This window comes from Prinia subflava, chromosome 3 (assembly GCF_021018805.1).
Source record: "Prinia subflava isolate CZ2003 ecotype Zambia chromosome 3, Cam_Psub_1.2, whole genome shotgun sequence".
In the NCBI taxonomy this organism is placed as follows: domain Eukaryota; kingdom Metazoa; phylum Chordata; class Aves; order Passeriformes; family Cisticolidae; genus Prinia; species Prinia subflava.
The window spans coordinates 77707894-77733562 of NC_086249.1; the positions used below are offsets into that span (position 1 = coordinate 77707894).

The window sequence follows — 25669 nt, forward strand, 5'->3', positions numbered from 1 at the left end:
GCTGGAAATAGCTCATCTATCTGGCTAGCGATATTTCTGTAGCTAGTTCTACCTTAGCTTTTTATTTATATGTAGGTGTAGAGATGTTTATACATGTATGAAATGTGAGGGCAGCCCTTGGATGTTTGGCACCTAAATGCAAGTGGAGTTACTCCCGCATTTTATGTTGGCTTAGGTGGAGTGCTACTGTGGGCCTGGGACCTCGGTGGTGAGGCGGTGAAAATACTGTGTTTTATATTGCTGTGCTTGAATTGGGGTAATGGCTTTAAACTGAGAGTAGGTTGAAAGAAATGGGAAGAAATCCTGTGGGGATGGTGAGACACAGGAACAAGTTGCCCAGAGAACTTGTGGATGCCTCATTCCTGCAAGTGTTCAAGGCTGGGCTGGATGGGGCTTTGTGCAGCCTGGTCTAGTGGAAAGTGTGTCCGCCTATGACAAAGCGGTTGGAACTAGATGATTTTTGAGATAATTTTCAACCCAAACAGTTCTGTGAATCTATGATTGTGAATTCTATAGAGTTATATTATTTTCATCTTCATAACGTTGCTTACACCTCTCCTGTGTGAAGAAGCCCTGTGTACACAGTGGTGAATTAATTGGGGGTGAGGGGATAAAGGAGGTTCCCCAGCCCTGGGGGAACCTGGTAGGTTTTACCTGGTAGGTAAAAGAAAGGGGTGTTTCAAAACCCTTGCCCAGCACAGGCGAAGGGGCAGCGAGGATTTGCTCATTTGTCCGGGGACCAAGCAGAGCTTCTCTATTGTTCGGAAATCCTGCGGAATGAGAGGTGTTTTCCCTTTCGTAGTTGGTTCCAAACCCGAGAAGGGTGGCGTGGAAGTTGCACCACTTAGATGAGAGAGAAAGCGAAGGGTTAAACGCTGCCAAGTGCAGCCGGCAGCATTCCCTCCCAGCCCCGGCGGGAAGGAGCGGCCGCAGAACCCCCCGGGTCGGTCGTTCTAACACTTTTAAGGAGTCCCAGGCCAGTGCTGGCGTTAGGAGGGAGAAATTCCCCTTGGGTAGGTCGGTATCAGCTGGCGGGAGCCGGGCGGCGTGTGCGGGCCGGCCCGGGCCGCTCCTGTGCCCGCGGCGGGCGGGGAGCCCCGGGCCGCCCGCAGTGCCCCGCCGGGCAGGGCGGCGGCACCGGGACAGGGACCGGCACCGGGACCAGCACCGGGGCCAGCACCGGCCGTGGTGCTGCCAGCCGGGCTGGTGCTCTCCGAGCCGGCCGCTGCCGTGTGGTGCGGCCGGGGTGGCGCACGGATGTGCTGCCCCTGTCCTTCCCTCTCCAGTAGCCCGGTCCCGCCGCTGGGTAATTGGGACTTGCAGGCAGCTCACCCAGTGGTCGGCTGCCTTAAGGGCTTTTCTTCATCTTTTGCAAGTGGTGGGAGAAGCGTTTGTAGCATTGCTGCGGTTAAGGTTTTAGTTTTTCGCATTCAGCAGTAAGCTTAATATGAAGTTTGGCTTGCACCAAATGAGAACACTCCTGGAATTTGTCTTAAGATAAGGTCTGAACTGGTTGTCTGCTTCCCTTCAGGTTTTTGGTTTTTTGTTTTTAATGCAAAAATTACCTGTGGCCTAAAGGTAATTGATTATTACGTTTGAAATTTTAAAATCTCTATCATCTGATCATTCATAAAGGCATAAACTTAGTAATTTTGCTATTGAGACTGAACGATGTTAACGTGCTCAGTCACTTTCTCTTTTGTTGTGTATGTAGCTTTTGTTAAAGACATCTAACACTTTAACCATTGTGAGTGTGCTGTTATAACTCACAGACATGGTAATTCTCTTGTGGCAGCAGTGACTTGGGTGGAAGGATGTATTTGTGAGAGCTCTGAGGCATAACAGGAGTGCACCAGAAAGATGAGAATTAGGGGTGATACTCCTAATTGCCCACAACGCAGGCTGGAGTGACTTTCTGAGAGCCTTGTAATAGTTAATTCACAGTGAAGGGTTCTTTTGTTGATCTATGTTGCAGCCTTCCAAAACTGCATGTAAATGATGTGTATTGTCTAACTGCTGGCTCGTAAAAGGAAGTGATGTAAGATGTGATCGTTTAAATGCTGATTTGAAAGTAAATTAAAACCTGGCTAAATGTTTTCCCACACTAAGGATACCCTATTTTTGTCTTAATGGACTTTCTGTCTTCCAAGGTGATTGTGTTGTTGGGGTAGGAAGATAGGACAGTTCTTGGTATTCTCTAGTAACTCAGTTAAGGGTGTTTTATCCACTCTCTCTCCCCTTTGTTTCTCTCGCTGCTAAAGGGGCATCATTGTGGATTCAAATGATTTTGTTAAACATGAATACAATTCCAGTCTTATCACTATAAAGACAAACTGTACTGGGGTTCAGTGAGGTCACTGGCTGTCAGGAATTGGTCCGGATCAGCTCTCTTAAGTATGAATTGCCCTTCTTCCCTTACTCCTCTGATTTTTTGTGGGTTGGGTTGCAAAGTGAGGCCTTGCTGTTTTAGAAATTGTGAAGGGCCAGGCAGCGGCTGGAATATTAGCACTTCTTTGGGTCCTTCAGCTAGATGTTTACTCTTCTGTCCTCCCCTAAACTGGCTGAACTTTTGACCAGTTCTCCATCACCCAAATCCTTCTTAATTAAATATACAAAAGCTAGGCAGGTGGCCAGTGGGGATTACTGATATTTATTTTTATTAAAAAAAAGGAGAGAAAAGAAAGCAATGTGCCAGTTGTGGGTAACCACATGTCCCTGTTGTTCTTCCTCCCCCAGTCCCATCTGTCTGTTTGCAAAATGTGGGGGTTTGGCAAACTCCTGGGGCAGAGACTCCTTATTCTGAACTAATTAGAAGACGACCCAGCACTCTGGGACTTGGGTGTGTGCAGAGCTTGGAGGTGATGGTTGTAACAAGATCCAGCCCAGAGTTTTGTGCTGACTCCTAGAAATTTTTTTTCAGCTTTCTATAGGAAGATATTTCAACTGGTGTGGATAAAATTTCAGGTGAAATCATCTAGTAATCTGTCTTTGCTTTTTGCATGGATGGGCTCTCTCCCTCTTGGCAATGGTAGGGGTCATTTCCCTGGGTTTGTATGGGTGGATGGTTTTTCACATCAAGGTCTCTTCTTCTTGCACCAGGCATGAGGAAGGTGAGCTTTATCTGTAAGGCCTGGAGTAGGGATTTTTAGTCATTTTGGGATAGTGAAGAAAGGAGAAAACCAGGAATGTATACCTTCCATTCCTTACTTAATCTTTTTTCCTCTCCTAACAATGTCATGTAGTTTGGTGACATGTTGTCAACTTCCAAGCACCAGAGCCTTGGCTTGATAGCGTGCAGAAGTCCTTCTTTTGGTCTCTGTGATGATGGCAGGTCTGCACCTCCCACCCAAGGGAATGATGTAGAGGAACACCCCCAAAGGCAATGCAGCATTATAAGAGGTGCTCACCCTTTGCATTTCCTTGCCTTCAGCATATACATTTTTTAGTATAAATTTTTGGACTAGAATGCTAGCTAACTTTTCTCATGTGGTCTAGTATGTGTTTGTATATCCACATTATATTCTAGTCATCTTTTCAAGTGGTACTTGCTTTGCAAGAATGATTTTAGCCCAGTACATTGTATACCTACCCTCCTGAGATCTGTTCTATGGAGAAAAGTGATATTTTTGTTTTTTCCATTTCATGTTTCTGACTATACACTCTGGTTCCACCAGGCTTTGGATGACGTTGATATTTAAGCTCAATGGCGTTGACTTGCACAATGTGAGCTTGACTGTAGTCAAAGTTACAGTAAGATCTTTATCTGCATTGTTACTTTAGGTCTCAGCCCACAGAAAGTGGTGGAAAGAATTCAGCTTGCTTGAACTAGAGGTGGATTTGGGAGGGGATCTCATAGCTTTGCACAAGAGTTCCCTTATCAAATACTTTGTTTGTAACATTATGGGTTCCTGGTTATTTCTCAGGTTAGCACAGGCTCAAGAAATGATAGTGTTGGCTCTAAAATCAGACAGCTATGGGAAGGAGGAGGAGAAAGCCCACAATTGTGCATACCTCTTGGGAACCTTGAGGCAGCTTTGATTGTAGAGGGCTTGGGGATTTTGACATTGCATCTCAATATTATTTCCAAAGTGTGTTTTCTGCCTTGGATGCATTATGAAACACTTTCACAGAGATATACACACAAAAAAATGACACTAATTACAAGCTGTTGAGTACTGCTGAATGGCCAGTACGCTGTTATGAGGCTCATGATAACTCCACCTAAGCCTCATTCCTGGTCCCCTGTCATGTCCTGAGCAAGGCTTGATGGATCTCCTCCAAGGTGGCCATGGGGCCCTGTAGTCCTAAGTCATGTAGTATCTATTTCAGTGTTAGAAAAAGGACAGAGCAGCTTTTTGAAAGAGGAGTGAATACTGACTGAAGACTTGGTAGTATTGCTGGCAAAGCACTCCCCTGCTCTCCCAGGCTTTGCTGTCCTGCAGCAGAATGAAATCTGCTGTTCTGAGTGTAATGAATAATTACAATTTGACCTCAGTGGTGTTGATTTTAATTTGGTACTGATTGGGAAATCTGTGATTGGGAAATGTGCAAAAAGCAGCACTAAAGAAGGATGAAATCACAGAGACTGGGGAGTGGAGGTGCTCAGCCTTTTAGAGGATTTGTCCTTTTGAGGCACATAAGGATCAGATAGAGGTATGGATGGAGTAGGCTTCTCTCCACTTTACTTAGAAGGTGATGCAACTAGGTGCTATCTCTAATGCCATGTGCAGCTCAACTGTGTGGGTATGATGGGTGTTGACATCTCCTAAAGGTTCTTCTATGGCCTCCTGCTTGACCTTGCATCATAGTTGCAGGTGAAGGATGAAATCTATGGGAAGATTTGGAGTTAGGAAGAGATAGTAGCACAGTTCAGAGAGAAGCATTCTACTGAAGGTGAATTTACAAAGGAAATCAGAAGATGAAAGAAAATATGGCTTAAATGTAGAGAATGAATTAGAGGACTGTTCATAGTTGAGGAGAAGAAAAAGTAGTGTGGAGTCAGGGAAGTGCTTAATATAAGAAAAAGCAAAAGACACCTTAGTTGCTATTAGAAACATACTGGCACATATAATTTGTATTAAAAATGAATATGTTATGAAAGAGATTAACTTTTAGCCATGGCAGCTCACTAGTCAGCCAGGCTTTGGGTTTATGCATGCCAGGGGAATGTTCATTTGCACAGGTTTTTGTCCTGATTTCAGCATGGCCCAGGCTGAGGAGACCTCCCTTAGCCCACCTAGCTGTGTTGTGACTGTGTGCCAGAATAAGGGATGCCTTTTAGGGGAGATTGCTTCACACACCTGGCAGAATGCTTCTTTCCCACCAGAGCCGCACCTCCCCGGGTTGCTCTGGCACTGTGGCTGTCATTATCACTGTACAAATAGGACACTGCAGGTGCCAACATGTCTTGATTGGCCTGTCTAGCAATAAAACAGCTAACGTGGTAAAACTCCTAACATGGATGCAGTTCTACTGGTATTGTAGGGCTTATCTGGTACGTCTCTGTCACCTCCCTTTGGAGCTGTCCCGTGGCGCTCTGATAACAGTTGCTCTCCGTGCAGGGATTGCAGTGACTCATGGCTTTGTGCCTGTGGCTGAAGGAGCCACAGGAGTTGCAGCCACTCTGTTCCTGGAGCAAGGTAGCGCTACCCCTGGAGAGGGTGTGCTGTGGGCTGCGGTCAGGATGTGGCTGCTGGGGCTGTTGGTAGTGTGCCACGGACATTGGTCTGCTTCCTCCCCTGGCCCTGTGTGCCTTGAGCACCCCAATAGCTCTGGGGCTGCTGCCGAGGTCGACTTGCTTACTGCTCTTCTCACCCCTGGCTGAGAAAGTCCTAAAAGATCCCTCTGGGCCCTGTAGATATGCAGCTTTGGAGGAGTGGTGCTGCTCCACTCTGTACCTGCTTCTGAAGGTTTTCCTTCTAGTGCCACTCTGCACATGGAAATGCAGGTCCACACATCCATGTGTGACATCCCTCTGCTTATTCTTTGACAGCTCTGTGATATCTTATCCCTCAACATGGCTTTTCCTTTCACTTTGTCTGTCCATGGAGTTCCCCTTAGTTTCACTGGATATTTTAGGGCTTTGAAAATCATGCATGTTTTATGTGTAAGGATTTGGGTTACCATCTTCCAATGCTGTGCCAATCCATGGTATGGACTTGTTGTCTGTAGTTCCTGCACCTGGAAACCTCACCAGAGGACAGAGGGGAAATGGGAAAGTGTTACTTAGGTAGGTAAAAGAATGGTAGCTGCTCAAAATAATTGGTTGCATCAAATCTGTTTTATTAATTTCCTGTGGACTACCAAGGCAATTGTTTACTCTTGCTGGTTTACCTCAAAGCTGATGCATTTTGGGACTGGCACTGTTAAAAAATACTTGAAGTCTTAAAAATATGACAATTTCAGTTAGGCTCTGGCAGTTTCAAGCACTTCTTCCCAGGATTGAGAGAGAGTAGCTGTAGGGAATGACAGTGGGCAAGAGTTCATGATTCTAATTTAAACTCTAAGCTCAAAACAAAATAAACCTGTCTCAAAACTTGCTCCCTAAACTTTGAGCTGTCTAATGGTATTGGGTTGTTTTGTTTTCAAGTGCAGAGAAGAAAAGCTTAATGTCTGTGGGTCTTAATGCGTTACTGTATTCTATGCCCTGCTTGGGTTTATGTATCTTGGAATCAGGGACCCCCCAATATTATTTTGGTTCACTATTTTTCTTTATTTTTGTCATTCCTAAAGGAAAACCAGAAGAAAACTTAAGAGGAAGCACAGCTGTACCCATTTTACAAGGCTGTTATCAAGAGGGAACATTTGTAACTGAGTTACAAACCCGTACAGAAAGAAAATCAAAATGCTGGTGAACCTTTAGCTGTAGTCCACTACCATGAGTCACTGCAATAATCAAAGTAATTCTTGGGGGAACTGGTGCAGCAGAGTTTGCAAACAATGATGAGGTATTTGCTGACTGGAAGCTCTAATTAAATTTGTTTTGTGCTTCCCAAAAATCTGACAGTGCTGTGTATCTCCAGTTATGTTATGGCGGCCTGATGGGTGAAAAATGCATTTTGTAGTGAGAGCTGCTTGTACATACAGATGCTCAGTAATTTACAGCTCATTTCTGTGCAGTGGGCTTGGATGGTACTTTTGAAGGTGCTTAAGTAGGTGGGCTGCTTACTGTCCTTTTGTGGTCTGATCTGAGCTGTGTGCTCTTGGAGAAAAACAGGACAGAGCAATGGCCTCTGGATATAGCTACCATTGGATGAGATAAATTGCACTTTACCTGAGTCTTTGTCTCTTAAGTAAAATGGGAACTTTTGATGAATGTCTCACTTTTATGTTTTCTGAACGTCCGAGATTGGACAGGTTGGCTCTGTACCATGCAGCAGCTCTTGCAGTCCATATTCTTTGTGGGATATATAGTAGGAGTGAAGATGCCTTTGGAAGTGAATGTATGAAAGTGAGTGACATGTAAAACTCCCCTTGCCCATCATGGAAGGGAAACATCCATCTTCTCAAAAAACCCTTATAAATATTTTTGCATGTACCAAGAGGTGAATGTGCTTGCTCTCAGGTAGGATTGTCTGCACTCTTATATGAAGTATGGAAACTTATATAAGACAGTTTTTCTCCATCAAATCTCTCAGAAGTTTTGCAGAAATAAATCTATCAGTGTGAAAAGCAGTCAGTGCGTTGTGTCTCCTCTCTGTGCTTCAGCAGTAAGCACTGGTGTCTTTCCTGTTCAGGTAGATTATACTTCTATAGAGAATGCATTTAATCTAGGTTACTGTTTGTCAGGTGAGAATTATAGAGGTACTTTAGCTTTTTGATGAAGTTGATAAGGGTTGTAATTAAGTGCCTGACATTCAAACTGTTTTTTTCAAATATGTACTTCTCTGTAAGGTATCCTTTCCCATCAAACCTGTTAGGTTTTTTTATTTATTTATTTTTCCCACCTCTGTTGTTGTATTGCTTCTTTCTATCTGTAAACTCAGCTAGTAGAATTTAGTCTGGTTGTGAATCTTGTGTTTAAATCTCAACCTGTTGTAAATCCAAGTATCTTTTCTCTAATTAACGCTTGGATTTTTTTGAGACAATATCCTGGATATTCCTTCAGCAGCTACAGTGGACATTCCTGAAGCACTTGAAGTTTCAAATTCCACAGCATTTGTTAACTGAACTTTCAGTTGCATGGTAATCTCCCATATAAACACAGGAGGAAATGGAACTCTCATGTGCTTCTCTGGTACTCAAGTTATTCACTGTGCTTTACTTCAGGGTGAGGAGGTGGGAGGGAAGTACGGTGGGGAACTGATGTAATTTATTCCCAGCTACCCAGGAAGTACATGTCAGAGGTACAATCTAAACCTCTGAACACAATGTAGTTATGTGCTTTAATCAAAAGAGATCCCTTTTCCCAGCCTTAGAACTGGCTGGGAGCAGTTTTCATGCTTACCCATGCCAAAGAGAGGGGAAGACTTTGCATGCTGACCCTGTGGTCTCTTAAAACCTGCCCAGAGAAAGGGTCCAAATGTCCTCGGATGACTGGGTGGGTAGATCTCATAGAGTGAGTTTCATGGTACCCATGCCTGTTTTACTTGTATTTGTGGTGGAATTATGTGCTGGCCTGCAGTTGGTGAGTTTTCTGCTTAACTGTCTTTTGCAGAGAGGCCTCAACCGAATTGTTCACATTTAAACTGTATTGCTGTCTGTAACAGAGGTGAGGAAGGTATGAGGTTATTTTACCATGACTAAACAGCAGCTTTAATACCTTTAAAATTGGTATATTGACATTTATGAGCAGATATCACATTACAGTGATAGCTTCAGGGGCCTTCTGCTGCATATGAGAGCTCTTGGTTGATTTAGAAAGCAAATAAATAAAATTTTAAAGGTACCCTAACACAGCTAAGCATGTTAAATTGAAAATGCAAGGTGATGCTATATCCTTAGATTATCCTGTCAACTGCTGCTATTTCAGCAGATGAAGTAAATGGTGTACTGTCACAGGAGAAGGAACAAAAGGTGCATCATTGAGAACTACAGGGGAGTCTGGGATGTGAGAGCTTGTCCTGGGGTCTGTTTGGAGTAGTCTCTGTGGCGCAGAGTTGGGATTTGGCAGAGCTGGCATGACTCCAGGCTCCCTTAACTTGTCGCCTTCGCCTGTGTTTCTGGTGTGGTCTTGTGGGGGAAGGAAGAATGTCAGCCTATTAATAGTGACAGCACAAGCTTTCTCATCTTCATCTCTTAAAAATCACTGGAATACTTTGAATAATAAATAAATGAAAAATCTTTTCTTTTTTTTTTTTTTTTTTTTTCTTTTTTTTTTTTAATCCGAGTGTTGTGAAAGGTGTACTTTGCTCTTCTTTTCTCCCGTGTGGAACACACTGAAATTCTCTGATCTGACTTGTCCTTGGGGACTATGGAGAACATTCTGTGCAGCTCCCCCTTTGTGTTTTCACCAAGAGTTAAGTTCTGGGGCGATGACAAGTGAATGTGGAGAAAATGTTTCAAGTCATGTGAAAGAAATGTTACTTGCTAAATAACTCGAGTGTTAAAAGAAGGAATGGGGAAAGGCTTTCTTAGCCTTTTTGCAATCTTATATGGCAAGGAATGAAAATCTTTAATACTGACCTAATTTTATTTGTATTTAAGATCAAAGAGCCCTTGTGAATGAGTTGCTTGTCTTGTCTGTCAGTGGCTTTATGGTCTTCTGAATGGCTTGAGGCACTAAATCAGTTCTGAGTAATGCTACCTTTCCTTAGGTTTCATCTGAGGTAATGGAAGATGTTTCTTCTTCAGGAATAAAGTTATATTCATTATTAAGAAGACTTCTTTTGGGCTAATTGCTGAGTTTGGAGGTGCCTCCTCATGGACCAAGTGTTGTGGCAGTGCTTGTGCTGGGCTTTGGGAAAGGTTGAGAGAAATGGGCAATGGAACCACTGTCATTGACGTTGTTCACTGATCAAGTCCTTTCTGTGATCAGGGCTGGCTTTGGAGTGTCCTCATCTGCTGCGGCTGTGCACGTCTAAGCTCTTTGTGAACAGAGTGTGTAGTCAGTGTGTGCTGGTGGTGTAAGAAAGCGTGTTTTGTTATACATATGCTATGGTTGCACTGGGCTGTATGGGAAAGGGGAAGGTTTTATTTTGTGCTCCCCATCAGGATTTCAGAAAGGATTGCAGAAAGGAGAAGGGAAGGTTAGGCAGACAGATGGAACACCTTGGGTGGTATCTGGCTGCTTTATTCCTGCAGGGAGAGGGATCCTGCTGGCTTACACGATTCAGAGCTGTGCTGAAAGCCCTGGGTCTTGGAAATACCTGGGATTGCTGGAGAATCTCTTGACCCAGTAGCACCATAATGTGGATTTTAATCTTTCTCTGTAACTCAGATAGGGAAGATGGGAAAAAGAAATGTGAACAGCATTTCAGATCTATAAAGACGGCATCAAAGTAGTTTGTAGATCCTTATGAGGTTGGAAACAAAGCCACTAGATTGAGTATTAAAGTGTTTTGTTACTGCTAAAATCTGTTCACCTCGTAGGATTCCTGTGCTTAGGAAAAGAGGAGATTCTTCTTAAAGAAGAATCCCAAATCCTCTTCTTTCTTCTTTAAGAATTCTTTCTGTGGGTGCCATTGTCTCAGCTTTTGGCTGTTGTGAAATGACAAGTGTAGGTGAAAACCCACTGAAGAGGGTGTGGGTGGTATGGTACCTCTGGGTAGTTGTGGTAGTTGTGTCTGCTGAGCCTTGACTGCTTGTGGATCTTTGTCAGTGGTGTGGATGCTGCTGACTTGGCAGTGCTGCTTCTCACCTCCTCTGCTCGGAGATGGTGCTCATTTGTGGGAGTGAGAGATGCCCAATAAATGGGGAATATCACAAAGCCACTTGGGTTGAGGAAATTTACCAAAACCTTTTTGGCAAGGTGAGCTGAAAAGTTGGGGTTGTGTTTTTATTGCAGGAATTCTCAATTTAAAACTCCATTAATTGCGTGTCAGTTACTGTATGTGTTATGATAGTAACCAAGAGTGTAAAAGACTAGATTTATTTCAGTAAACATTTCACCTAGTAAAATTTTAGTAGCTTGTCCATCTTCAGAGGCCATTCCTTTTTCTCCCGTGCAGATTGTACACCCAGCAGCAGTACAGAGCGTTTCCAGAGAGATGTGTTTATAACCTGACCTTGAGATGCTGCTCTTTCCAAGATGTGGACAGGGTTGTTCCAGAGAAGCTCAGTCCTGAATTTCTTTGCAAGGCACAGATTGAGTTTGCCTCTGCTGCGCTGGATTTTGTGGGTTTCTTTTAATAGTGACTATGGACAGCTTTGAAAGATGACAAAAACAACGTGCTGAAATGACTAGGGACTTGTGTCTGAATCACAGCCGTCAGCAAAACCACCTCGTTTCGGGAACGGGTCTGCGTGATGGCTGAAAGTCTTGTGAGCACCCAGCCAAACTTCTCTTCAACAAATATGGGATTTCATGGTTTGAATGTTTTGAGGGAAATGTTTTGAACATCTTTGCTGTCTTAGGCCAGCAGGAATGCAAACCTTAACAGATTATGAAAACACCTGTATGCTCATAATTTAAAGAGATGTAGATGTCATTTGAGAGATAAAGAAGTGTGGTGGAATAACAGCATGATAGAAGCCATCCTTGTGCAGAGTTGAGCTGTATATTGGTTTAGCTTACTTTTTTTTTTTGTTTTGTTTTGTTTTTTTTTTTTTTTTTTTTTGTTAAGCTGAAAGTACTTTGACTCTCCAGGAACAGACCCTGTCTGCTGAAGTCAAAGGAACTAAACTGGGTGTCAGTCTGGCTGTGGAGCTTGTGGTTATAGCTGTGTGGGCAAAGGCTGGCACATTTTGGTTTGAGACAATGTTCACTTGTCAGACTTGAGAGAACGAAGTATTCTTTCTAGAAATAACACTTTTTGTAAGTGCCTCAGGTCCTTAACTTCTTTGACTTAATCTTTAATATTTTCTTGTATAATTAATTTTGTAATTTTGCCCTTTTTCTTGGTGGTGGCAGGTTTCTCTCCCTTTGTGTGGTTTGTTTTGTTCTTGCTGTTTTCCTTCATACTCAGCTGATGTGGGTGAATTCATCCTGCTAGTCTCCCTTCCTCTAAACTCTATACCCATCATCTTTTGCATTTCTTCCTCTAGGCTTGGTTGGTTGTTGTTGTTGTTGTTTTTTGTCTAAAAGTAGCTAAGAAATAGAAAGGATATGGTTAAATCCACATGACCTCTGGTATATTTGCTGTAGTTCTGGCAGGATGAATGAGGTATATTTGTTTTTACAGTAATGTGTTTCTCCACATGCATTCTGTACCTTCTTTAGATTTCTTTTTTTTTTTTTTTTTTGTGTGTGGTCTCTTTTTACCCTGGGTTTCTGAAGAAATGAAGCTTTGTCCATTTCATTCTGTCCTCAACAATTTTCCGACCTCAGGGATGACTTCAGCTGTGTTTTGGTTTGGGTTATGGGTCTGAAATCCTTACAAGTTTCATGAAAAATAGATGACTAGGTAGGTGGGAGTGACAGAGCCTGTTTGCCTTTCTCCTCTCTCTGCTTCTCAGCTAAAATCCCTCATTATTTGTCATTGGGAAGGTGTGTGCCCAAGGTTCAGATGTGTTACCCCTGCTTACACATCTGTCTTCTGCTCCAGGCAGAATTTTTTTTACCCCGGTCTTTGAGAGGAAAAGGGTGGTACCATTTTCTGAAGTTCGGGTGTTCCCCATGAGTCAGAGGAGCCCGGAGGGGGGATGCTCTCTGCTCTCTCAGGGCTTCTGTCTCCACTGGGATTGAAGATGTGAGATCTGGATATGCTCACTAAAGTGCCTTGAAAGTCTTTGTCTAGACAAGGCATGCTGCCCTTGACACATGCTAAGTTGGTGTGGTTTAAAGCCTCGGGTACTTAGTGTGTGCTAACCTCGGGAGGTAAATCCAGGGCTAGACAAGCCCCCTAAGGAGGTGATGGACAATGTGGGGATTTCTTTGCATTTGCTGTGACTTCAGCTGGTGCCTGAATGCGAAACTAGTAGTAAACAGTCATAAACCCCGGATGCTTTTTCTCTTGTCAGCTCCTGTCTGAATAGGGGCTTTTTCATGACACATGCTTGTTTGCTCATGTTTCTCTTTTAAGGAAAGCAGTTAAACTAGGCAATAACCACCAGTAATTCAGTGCTCTGTTAAGCATGTAATAAACCAAGCCCCAGATCTCTCGGTCTGGAGCCATTAGAGACTGCAGCCCTTTGTTTCTGTCTTGGTGGGGAGGAGGGAAGAAATGGGGCACGACCGGCTTTTGGTGTGGGAAGGACAAAAGGGCACCAGAAAGGGGAGAGGTGTCATGGTGCAGTGCTCCCAGGACAGGCACCATCATCCTGCCTGGAGAGTGCAGGGTCAAACCCCAGCCTGTGCTCTCTGCCTGTGATGGCAAAACATTGTGAAGTCTGCTTCAAATTTGTTCCAAGAGGAGCTGCAGCCCCTTGTGATTGGTGCCAATTCAAGTATGGGTTTCAGCTCATCCTTCTGAAGCAGTCACCTCTCCTTGACTTGGCTTGCTGTCATATTCTGAATTTTCTTTAATCCAAGAGCAGCCCACCTGTGGTCTAGCCAGTAGCTGATACTATTCTGCTCTGCTTGCAGTCCTTGCTAAAATACAGCCTTTTACTAAGGGATCAAGTGGAATTTGTTAGACTTTTTTTTTTTTTAATAATAAAACTACTCCATGCAAGTGTTGGTACAGAGTAAAAACAAAGCAAAGGCTTTAACCAGTGTGTGGATGCATATTTAGGACATGTGTATTATGGAGTTCTGGGAAACTCTATAAACTCTGTAAAAAGCAAAATTGAAGTGCCATTACCTCTGAACTGCTCCTTTAAGTCTAAACCACAGCCTCTGAAAATCAGTTTGCTCTTTAACAAAGGGTATGGCTTCATACTCTTTCTCTCTGTGATCCTTCAAAAAGCATTTCCAGAGGGTACCTTTCTTATACTTATGCAGAACAAATTTTAGCAAAGCATTTCACTTTCTTCTCTCTTCAGATTTATGAAAATGAACTCCATCATGACTTTTCAAAGTGTGGGTTTAAGCAGAAACTCTCAAGGCATTTCAGTGCTGGTTCTGATGCAGCTGTTAGTTTAAGAAATCTCTTTTTAAACTGGGGGTGGCTGATAATTTTATTCAGGAGAGGAATATGCAGTGTTGAGCTGGATAAACTGTAGTTTAGCTGATACTTATTTTGAGATAGGGTGTGGCAGGTAAAAAGACATTCTGTCAGAAACATGAAAGAAGAAAGACTGGTTTAAATTTTGTTACAACAGATTTTTAAACAACCTTTTCTAAAGTTTTCTCCTTCTGCAATGTAAATTATCAGCACTACCCTCTGGGAGAGCACCCCCTGACATCCTGCTTTGACTTCTTTATCACAACACTTCTGCCTTTTCAACATGTATTGTGAACTTTAGATGCTCAGTGCAGTTCACCGTAGGACATGTAATGTACATGAACTTTTGTTTCTTGGTCCTGTAGGTGTAAGGAGGTGCCCAGTGGCTCTGTAAATGCTGAATGGCAATGTATAATAGGTGCTAGGCAACTGTTCAAGAGGAAGTGGGGGAATCGAGGGAGGAGAGCAGGCTGTCTCTGTGGGTCTGCCTTCATTAGTTTGGCTTGAAGCTTCCACGTGGACTGTCACCACATCCTGTCTCTGGCTCTGTGGGTTAGCCCGTGCAATTGTCCCCCTGGGACTGTGTGGGCATCATGGCCTTAAGAAATGGTCCATTTAATTTGTCTAGATGATAATAGCTTTTGATGGGGGAAGCTTTAAATGTGGAGTTGCTGCCTTTGGAGCCTGGGGCTTAGTCACAGTTTTTCTTGCTGGTTGTACTTCTCTTCCACAGATGTGTTTGGGATGATCCCCTCCATGCACAGGAGTGATGCTCTCCCCTTGGGAGCCATTCACCTCTTTGCTTTGGTTCAGACTCTGCTGCCCAGGAACTGCTTTTCCTGTCCTTCCTGGGTGTGGAGTAGATGGGAGAGCAGGGACACACAGCAGGCTTATTATACTCGGTTTCCCAGCCTGCCAGGTTTACCAGATGAAGTAAAATTAGTTATCTATTCAGAGTTTTTTCACCTCATGGATGAATTGAGAAGTGTCTAAGGGTGTCTATGGCCTTGTGCCATACAGTGAGCAATGGAGGATGAAGAAGCTGCTGTAGATCTTGTCTCTAGCCTTCCACATGCTGATTGCCCCTGTATCCCTATTTCAGTCTTTCAGGTGCTGGACAGTAATGCAGTGGTCTCTCAGGTAGCAGGAGGCAACAAATTATAAAGATCAAAACTCTCTCACTTGGATATCTGCAGTTTTGAAAGTACTCACATAGTCTTTTTTCCCCAAGAAAACTATAATTGCATGTATTTTTTTAAGATTCCCCCCTTTCTGCCCTCCCCCCTGCCCCCCATCCCGATCCCCCCTTGATCTCCAAGGAGGTGACAGTTGTGGAAGGATTGAGCCAAGTCTGGTGTTTTAGCTATTAGGAGGTACTTAGAGCAGTTTCTGCTGAGACCACCATCTGGACAAAGATTCATTTGCTCAGGAGCTGCAGTGGTTCCAGGGGAAGACTGTGTGGGGTACCAGCAGGCTGAAAAGGCAGTGAGGGAGGATACAGGCTGCTCTGTGATTGCTTTGGGACATTGTGTTTCTTGACGTTTTTACTGGATGAAGAAAAGCACGCAGTTGTTGCAGATGGGCTTGGTGCTGACCTCTAATGTACTGGGTAGGCAAAGGACTCTAATCGTTATTAATTGCTCCTAGATGGCAAATTCACTAACAATATAGGTGCTCAACTTCTTGGGACTCACCTTTTCCTTCCAATGATCTGGTCCTGTACCCATCCCATACAGGAATTGCTAAAAGCAGCTTAGATTCTTGGGAAGAGTTTAAATTGCAGCGTATTTTCAACTTGACCCCTCAAAGTGTTTGGCTCTTGCCCTCGGACACAGATCTTGTTAGTCCTGCTCTGCTGAATTTAACTGGCTGTGTTTCATGCTCTCTGTGCTGGAATTGATTGGAGATGAGAGCCGCGTGGACACGCCACACATGTCCCACTCTGGGGGCATTGTACTGGTGGGGCTTCACATTTAGGCACCAGAAGGATTAAAGGGCATGCTTTGGAAAGATACTGCTTCATCTTGCTGATAAGCAGCACTGAGCACACAGGAAGGAGAGGGGGTTAATGCCCCTTTTACCCAGGATCTGTTTAAAGAAAGGCAGTAATTTAACTAAAATATACATCCACATTTCGTTTCTGTTTAAACTGAAATTACTGAGTAAAGAAATGCATCCTGGGAACAGATTAAGCTGTATGCTGGGAAAGGAGCACATTTCTCTCTAGATCACTTGACAGCAATACGCTTCAGGGTTTTCTGTATTAAATATTTGATAAATCTCTAGTAGACTTGAATGCTGTGTGGTTTTAATTACGTTTGATTTTTTAAGACTGCAGTATTCTGACATCTTCTTTTTCATCATGATCCTTTTTCATAATGAAATGAGCACGTAGTTGTAATTGTAGCCACATCCTGGTGATGGGCATAGTAATCCCTGTGGAGCTGGCCATAAGGCTGCATTTTCAACTCTGGGAGGGCCAGGAAGCTCTGGTCTTGAAATTTGTTGCTTCAGAAATATTTGTTTAATTTTGTTGTATTATCATATGGTTGGTTTTATTACTATTTCATACACTTTATTAAAAATCTGTTATTAAAAGTGCAAACATATGTATTTCCTTGTAATGAACCCTTTCTTTTTTTTGCTGTTGGCAACATTTTGCTATAGGATTGTTAGCAGCCAGTGCTTCCAGGCATGGTGGGATGGCCAGCAAGGAGTGGCGAGGAAGCATTTGCTGCTTCTATTTTTTTTTAGTATTTTGTTTTATCAGAAAATATTTAGGGTATTTTTGTTGGTTTGGTTTTGTTTGGTTGGTTTTTTTGTTTTGTTTTGAGCTGGAGAGAGGTTATTTCTCCCTGTGCATTCTATAGCAGGAATCTGGATCTTCCTCTCTTGTTGAGTTATATTTGGAGTGTATTTGCCCATCTGTGTGCTGTAAGTATGTAGGTGCCCCTGGCCTCTGTGCCTGTTTGCTTTCTTCCCCCCACTCCCAGCTGGGCACAGCCCAGACTTTTCATCTGCCCCCTGCATTGCATTCCCAGCCTTTGGATAAACTTGTCAGGGAGCCGTGGGCACAGGTGATTTCTGCTGAGTAGATGCACCTGCATCTACTGCATCTGCTGAGTAATTGCACCTATTTTGTCCCTGTGTAATTTATATCAGCCAGTGCGGTGGTGTTCTCAAAACACTGAATGGAGACAAAGGAGGTCAAGGGGAAAAGAACCCAATAACCAGCCTTGAGCAGTTGCTTGTAGCTGTTTCAAGCAGCCTATTCTTGCTGCTTCTTTGTCACTCATGTGCCAGGGGTCTGCAGACTCTGGACCGCAGAGGATAAGAAAAGAAAATACAAATCAACTCCAGAGAGAACTTGATTTGCTTATTCACAGTACAAATATCTTTCCTAGCAAGAACACAGACTTTTTTTAAGGGAAAAGTGCTGATTCCGTGTGAGCAATTGTGTTATTTTGTTGTGAGTAATGAATACATTCCTGTGCAAAGCAGGAGTGTTAAAAAATTCTTTCACCCAGCTAGGGGTGCAGGCTGGTGTTTGTTTGGAGGTCTTTCCCCATTTTTACTCATTTTGACTAGGTCTGCAGCTGTTTGTCTTTTGAGAGACCCTTTCTGGATATGTTTTCTCCCCCCTCCCCTGTTGGTATTTTCTTGGTCTCTCAGTTTGCATTTTCCATCCTTCAAAATATTTAATACTTGAGACATTAATCTTTCTTCAGTCTGTTTTCCATAAGGTTATAGGTATGTAAGAAATGCTGGAGACAGCTAAAACAAAAGACCTTCCCAGACAAGAAATATAATACAAGCCACCTGACTAGCCTGGTCTTGTCCAGCTGCCCCCTAGCAGCCCTCCTTTTCCCTCAGCCTCAGGGCCTCGGTGAAGTCTCTCCCCTCCAGATTTGCCAAGTGCTTGGTTGCCTGTTAATCACTGGTAATAAAAACCATGTTTGAGATCAGGCGGGTGTCTAGGGATACTTGTCAAGGACTCTGTGTCCCCTCAGTCTCTGCAGATTTTCCAGCAGTGAGTGTGGATGGAGTGACTCAGCCCCCCAAAGTGCAGCTGAGTGAGCAGTTCTCCTATGGGTGCAGGCTTGGCCATTTCCCTCTCAGCCCTGCTTTGCACAGAGACAGGTATAGGGCAGATCCTCATTTTGCAGGGGACATCAGGGAGGTTGTGTTGTGTATGGCTGGGTAGAGGATGTGTTAGGCACAGCACCAGTGAAATTTCTGCTGAGGGGCTGCAGCTCACCCTGCTCCTTACTCTGAGACCAGATGTGTTTTAAGGGGGTTCTGCTACTGTGGACAGCCATGGGAAGCTGCTCTTAGCATGGGTATGGGTCATAGGGTCATGGTCACGTAGCAGATGAGGGTTGATCTGCCAGGGCCCGTGTTGGCCATGGATGACCCTTTGGCTGACTGCTGGTTTGAAAGCTTGAGCTCAGGTGGGAGAGCCTGTTGGTGCTGTTTTCGTCCATCACCTGCCTCCACCGATGCTCATCAGCACCTTGGTGTTTCCCAATGCCGGTTCAACTCCTTGTCAGTTCCTCTCTGTTATACAAGTCATTTGCTGACAAAACAACGATCTGGGTCACTGCTCTTAAAATAGATTTAGCATTAGGCAAATTGCTCAAGCAAGCTCTCCTTTCCTCTGAGAAGGCAATGTCAACCCAACCTCGTAAGGATACCCCTAAGAAGCACTGCATCCTACTGCAGAGGCCCTGTCAATTTAGCACACTTGCCTAATACATTTTCAATAATACAATGACCAGCTGCTTGCTCAACATTTGACTTGTGCCTCGGGGAGTAAGGGTTTTTTTTCTATACCTTAATGCAGATCAATATGAATTGTTTTCAGTTTTTTTGTTTAGTTAGGGTTTTTTTAGGTTTGTGTGGGGTTTTTGTGATGGTCTTTACAAATTGTTTCTTTCTTTGTGCTTTTGTGCCTGGAAGTGTGATTGGCATGTTTAATCTGTAACAGCCATAATAAATGATAACTGTGTAAGGTGATTGTTGCCTTTGCTTATAGGCAGAGTCTGGTGGTGCCACTTCCATCTTGATAACAGTCATCCTGTAACTGCTTTGAACACGCTGTGCCAAGTTCACATGTGGGTGCACAACCGGTCAAGGTTGAATTACTCATGAAATTAATTTTTAAGGTCACAGCCAGGCTTCTGTGGACTGTGATCCTGAGTTTATAGGACAATTTGCTGTGCCACATGCCCTGCTCCCATAGTTCTGTGGACTGCCTGGGCTGCAAAACGTGCTGCCTGGCAGTTCCTTCTGCTTGAGCAGGGGATTTCTTCCACTTTGAAGAGGATTACTGTTGCTGGAAGTGGGACTGGAAAACACTGATCAGAAAAGGGGAACTGGAAAGCAGGATATTGGTTATTGTTGCTCATCAGAGTTCACCTCTCTGTGGCAATTGACGTTAATGTGGGCATGGAAAACATAGTAGCCACTGGTTTGATGAACTGTGAAGTCTAGGTGGAATTTCCCTATGAAGAGCCCTGGTGTGAGTGCTCACCAAATGCAGGGAGTGCTAGCAATTCTGTAGCACTTGGCTAAGAGTTGGGATGCAATCTCTTCCTTTGGGATGTGATCTATCTTCTTCCCCCTACTCCAGCTACTGTGATATAGCAAAGTCTTGATAGATTTGATCCTGCTTTCTTTCTGAAACTTTAATGCTTGTGTGAATTGTGATTGATTTGGGAAGGAGGTGATACAATGCATATGGCTTTGTGTGATACATCATCATGTGGAGTGTCTCCTAAAAAGTTCTGTGTCTGCACATCTAAGAATGTTGAAATGCTGTTCAGGTGAACAGAGGGTGGTGAGCTGGTTGTTACTGACAGTTCTTCCACTTTGAGGAGGAGATGTGGGGATACTTTTACCTGTTTCAGCCCCCTCTCAATAGTGTACTTTCAGGGAAAGCAGAGTGCCTCGGTACTGCTGAGGGGTGGGAGGGGAGGGCAGGCAGACACCAGGAGTGGCTGTTGGTAGGGACTACTTTTACCCCCAGTGATGGACTGAGGAACACAGGGAGTCAAATACTTCTGCAGAAACTGTCCTTGATGGGAGCAGAAAGCTCACTCCCTTATCTGGCCTGCAGGGCCCAGTGGTTTGTAAATCCAAGCTGTCTTTGTGGCAGCTAAGAAAAGAACATTTCTTCTCACAGACCAGGGGAAAAATCAAGGATCACCGTGGTAACTATTAATGAGGTTTCTCTGCTTTCCTTGTGTTGAAATGTTACTTTGTTTCCTTTTTCCTTAATGAGGGAGCTGAAATACCAGTCAGTGATTTTAAACAGCCTGCTCCAGAGGACATTGCTGCTTCAGAAACTAACTCCTTTATTTTGCAGTGCTGCATTGAGGTTAATCCTGACCTGGAGCCCAGCACTTGCCTTTTCATTTTGGATTCTTCCCACTCCCAAATCACAGATCTAATCAACTTAAACAGAAATGAAAGATGGCAAACTGGGAGAAGGTTTTGTAACTGTTTTCCTAAATAGGCTGGTACTTGTCCTGGTAGAGCCTTTTTCAGTGATGCTTTGGGAGCAGAAAATACTTGTTTGCCCCAAATCATTAAGTCAGGAAGATGGACTGAAGGAGGGTCAAAAATTGTTTCAGGTGGTTGTCACTCTTTCTATTTCATCTGTTCTGAAGTTTTGCTGTACTGAGGCCAGCACTAAAGCTGAGTGACTTAGCTGCTGTTACATCTTCATGTGGGAGCTGAGCTCTGGGCTTGTTTTTATGCTTTAACGTTTTATTCAGAAAGGTGAGGACCAGGACAGAGAACCGTTTGCTGGCACATGGGTGTGCTTGTGAGATCAGGCCCAGAGTCATTCATGTGATAGTACTGTGATGCACAGAGTGGATTTTTTCAGCAAAGTGATGCTGTGCTGTTGTATGCTTCAGATTCTTGCTGTATCTTTAAATCTTTAAAAAATAGTTACCTATCTTCTCTATCGCGAGCAATTTTTTTACAAAATTACAGAAATGACCCCTGAAATGGTTGTGTTGTTTTTTATTTTCTTTTTTTCCTAGGGGTGGCATATTCACAGGGGCTAGAAAAATAGCAAAAAGCAAACAGAAGCTTGCTGGAATGGTCTTGAGGCTTGTGCTCTGCTTTTAGATATTATTCTCTTTGCTGAAAGTGTTGAGCTAAATCTTACCCAGGGTTTGGATGTTGAAATCACATGAGGTGCTAATTTTGACTCAAGAAGTAAGACAACAAAAGGAAGATGAAGAGAAGGGTGGATGTAATGCAGAGATGTTGAATTAGGGTGTTAAAGCCACACGCAGAATATTCCTATTCAGGCATTTCATGCAGCATCTAAGAGCTCTCACTACTGTGTTGTTGCTTGGTCTCCTCTGTGTCGTTACCATGAATTTTTCAGTGTATGAGAGAACTGTGTGTGTAGTGCACATCAGAATAATATAAATCATGCATGTTAACATACAAAAGGGATAATGCTAACTGCTCTGTCAGGCTGATAGTGTCTTTATAATCAGGACTTCTAAATCAATGTCCTCCCCTCAAAGTATAGAGCTATGACAGCTGTCCCTTGGGCATTCGTCTGTGTGTATTCATTTTTTGTTCTTGTATCAGTCACTAGCTTTATGCAAGGCTTGATCAGGTTGATAAAAGACAAAAAAGGATCCATCTAATACTGCTTACAGTGAAAGTGGCACAGTAAGTTCCTCCTGCATGAACAGCAGTCCCTTGATATATCAAGGAGACCTGATTATACAACAGGACTAATCAGCTCTGGATGCTGCCATGAATTATGGTTTGGCTTAAGTGCTGTGATACACATTTCTGCCTTAAATTATGTCAGAATCAAACCAGAAAACCAGAGCAGAAAGCCCAAATGTCGACAAGGCTTACCTTCTTTAGGTCTCTATCAGGGTTAAGGAAGAGGTTTCTTAATGTAATTATAACCTGTCCCTTCTATCCAGGCTAGCAAAAATAAACCAGGTTATATTGGAGCTTCACTGCATAATGTTACACAACCATGCTTATTTAAATGTAGCTATTTTTGTAATATGCATTGTCCCTTGATGGGAGTCATGGATAAAGTGTGTTGACCCAGTGAAACAGCTTAATATAGAGGTACAACATTTATGGAAGTTACAGTGAACCCAGGATATTCGCACTTAGGGCAGAAATAAAGGTGGAAGATAATGAATATGTTAAAAGAATAATATCTGCCTGGTCTGACTATATGCCTTTTTCATCCTGTGGAGAGCAAATGAGTTTTAACCCCCTCCCTTTCTTTCTTTGTATGTTTTCCATTTTTATTTTGCAATTTACAGTGGTGTAATTTTGACACCTTATGCACACAGCCTCCACAGTTTTTTTCATTTCAGACACCTACAATTAATGTCTAAGGCTTACCTATTTACTCAGACTTAGTTGCATCTGTGGTTGAGAGATGAATAGGTGCTTCCAGGTGATTCATCTGACCTTAGACCCTGATGAAAAGGTGACTAGCAGTTAGGTGCCGTGGACTGGGACAGATGTGTTCCCTCTCTCCACCTGCATAGTATCCTCAGCTCAGGTCACTTTGTGAAGAGGATGAGGTTCCAAACCAGGTCCACAGCTGTTAGGTGAGTTTTGGGGGTAAGCATGCTTGGGAGGTGGTGATTTAAATGCTGGCTGTGGAGAACTCAGCTGTTTCTTAGATATGCAAATCCACTCCCTCTGATTTGGCTGGGAGAACTGGGTGTCTGTGTCTCCTCATGATGAGATCGTTTGTTTGTTTATCTGTATGGGATTTTCAACATTAGAAATTCTGAGTATAATTATAATAATAGATGGCGTGGTTATTTCACAAGCATGTGCCCTCTGCTGTGATCAGCTACTTCATTCAGGAGCCTGTGTGCCCATCTACAGCTTTGTACCCTCTTGCCATGTCTGTATTCTGGTTGTTCGAGGTTTCCATTCCTCAAGAGCAGCAACAGTTTCCAAGCATTAAGAAAAAAATAATAAAGGAATGCTGTGAACATTTTTGGGATTGTCCTGTCCAGAGGCAGGAGTTGGACTCAGGAGTGGTTCTTGTGGGTCATTTCCAACTCAGGATATTCTGTTTCTGTGATTCTAACGTGATTTAGGAAGGAGAAAATTATTAATGAATTGGTGAGAAGCAGCACTCTGTTGCCTTCTTTTGTGCAGGCTGGGAGTAGTGAGTGACACAGCCTCTGTGACGTGCAAGGTGCGTCTGTGGAGGAAAGTTGGCACCTAACTTGCAAATAATTACAGTCTAAGCAAGCTTGGAAAAGGGGTGGAGTGTAAGGAATAATTCAATCTGTGAATGATTTGTTGTTGGCTTTTCTTGGTTCTCATTCAATTTTTCTTCTAGGGTTTTACCCTTGGAGGGTTCGAGTGACAGAGTGAGAGGATCCTGCTACTCCTCTGCTTCTCTTTGAAAGAGACTCTCAAAATCTGATTCCCGAAATTTAAACCTGGGTGTTTCTGGGAGAAACCTGGGAGAGCTCAGCCCTTCCGCACCACCATCTCCTTGGCTGGGCTGGTACAGCCCTGACAGCAGCTGAATTTCAGTCCCTGTCCAGCTGCACAAAGTGGTTCTAGGTGCCAGAGCAGTGGAGAGGGAGGAGGAGGAGGAGGAGGGATGCTTGGCTGTGCTGTTGAAACAAGAGCTTGTGGTTGGAGGCTGTCAATTTGTGTAAGCTGGTTTTAGGGCTTTTTTGCACTGGATCAGAAGCATTCTCATCAGATCTGAATCTTTGCTGTGCCAATTCAGCTGGTTCAAATCTCTTAGCATTTATTTATTTATTTACTTTGTTTAAACGGGTTAACTTCCTGCTGATGGGGCTTTGTGCTGCTTTGGGTGTCCTCCTCCTGCAGCCAGTGGAAAGCTGGCAGGGTGTCCAAGCTTTGGCTAGTGCAAGAGTAATGTGCCTGGCTGGCTGCTGGCTTCTTGCTGGCGCTTTGGGGTGGGGCTGCAGCAGTTTTGCTTGTCCCACGGGTGCCTGCTGGCTGGCGGGTGCTGGCAGCTCGTGGGGAGAGGTCCGCACGGTCCCCAGCTGGCACTGGCGCGCTGGCAAAGCCGCGGCAGCGGGCACGTCTTGCTCGGCTCGCCTGGCCCAGGGACAGCTATTATGGCGTGTACCCAGCCAAAAGAGGGTTTCACCCCCTCTGTGAGCGTGTTGGGGGCAGAGTGTGCCGGGCAGGATGCCCTGGCAAGGTGCCCCCTTCTGCAGATGAGGTCCCCACCGCCCTCAGTGGGGTGCCGTGTCAGCTGGAAACTGTTAGCTTGGCAGTCGGAGCACATGCATAAACATAAAATGTATTGAAAAAGTCAGGCTGGAGCACTGACGGGAGATCCCTCAAGAGTCACCTGTGCTGTGAAGATAACCAGCCGGGCTCCTTCCCCTGTACAGCACAGCTTGAGTAAATGTTTCTTAACAGTGCTGAGGAAGAACACCCCACAGCTTGTCTCCATCGAAGGGGGCTCGCAGATGCTTTCAGCTTTGTCTTGAACAGTTTCCCCTGTATGCTGCTGAATCTGGGTGAACATCACATGGGGTGTGTTGAAATGAGGCAAAATCCTATTTAGTTGATAGTTTCTCCTGCCTGAAAGAGAGGTAAGAAAACTTGTGCCCCTTCTCCTGTCCTCCTCCCGGTCTCTGTGTCTGTGGGACAGAGGATGTACTGGCCAGTGCAATACTCAATCCATTCTTTTTGGTTTATTGTTGTTTCTTGATGGGAGATTAAATCAAGATGCAAACACCACATCAGAAAATAGATTGATAAAGCATTTTGTTTTACCTGGAAGCTGTAGTAAGGGTGTGCACCTTTCTTGCTAAGTTTTTCCCTGAAATTGTATTTTGGCTGTGCCGCCCTTTTATTTGTTTGAACCAAGGGTGCTCCCTCCATATGTTTACTGTTTTTTCCTTTTGCAAGTCAAACGTCCCTCAGGTGTGCAGCTGAGCCAGCTTGGGTGGGTGGGACCGAAGGCAAGAGGAGGACAAGCATATGCAGGAAGAGACATATTCTGGATTCCTGCTGTGGAGATGAGTAATCGCTGGTGGTTAAGGCAAAACAGGAGAGTTACAAATAGAGTTTTGTCTATTCCTTACATCTCTTTTTGCCACTGGAAAGCTGTGTACCTTTTCGTGATGAAGGTCTAAACACTTGAGCCCCAGGGTTGCAGAAAAAGATTTAGGCTATGTTTTTTGTTGGTATGGGACAAAACTTGCGAATTACCTTATTATTTTTCTCTTTTTACTGTGAACTTTGAAAAGATCATCTATAGCCACATGTCAAATACCAGATAATCTGTGAAAGGGATTTTTACACAGGAGGTGCTTGTGTACTGTCTGGGTATGAGGGTATAAACAAATCCTATTTTGTTGCTTTAGGACTAAGTTTGACTCTATAGTACATTGGGGAAAACAAGACAGAGCTGGAGCCTACTGACACAGTTGCCCAGCGTGGCAGTTGTAAAGGTTTTGTGTATGAGGCCATGAACAATGGCTTGGAATGTGATGCTA

General features: G+C 43.9%; 1 protein-coding gene across 10 annotated transcripts in view; it reads left to right on the top strand.

Annotated features, from left to right (window-relative positions):
• Positions 1 to 25669, top strand: part of MAP4K4 (mitogen-activated protein kinase kinase kinase kinase 4) — a 163453-nt gene that overhangs the window by 3020 nt on the left and 134764 nt on the right. The gene's annotated exons all lie outside the window — the stretch shown is intronic.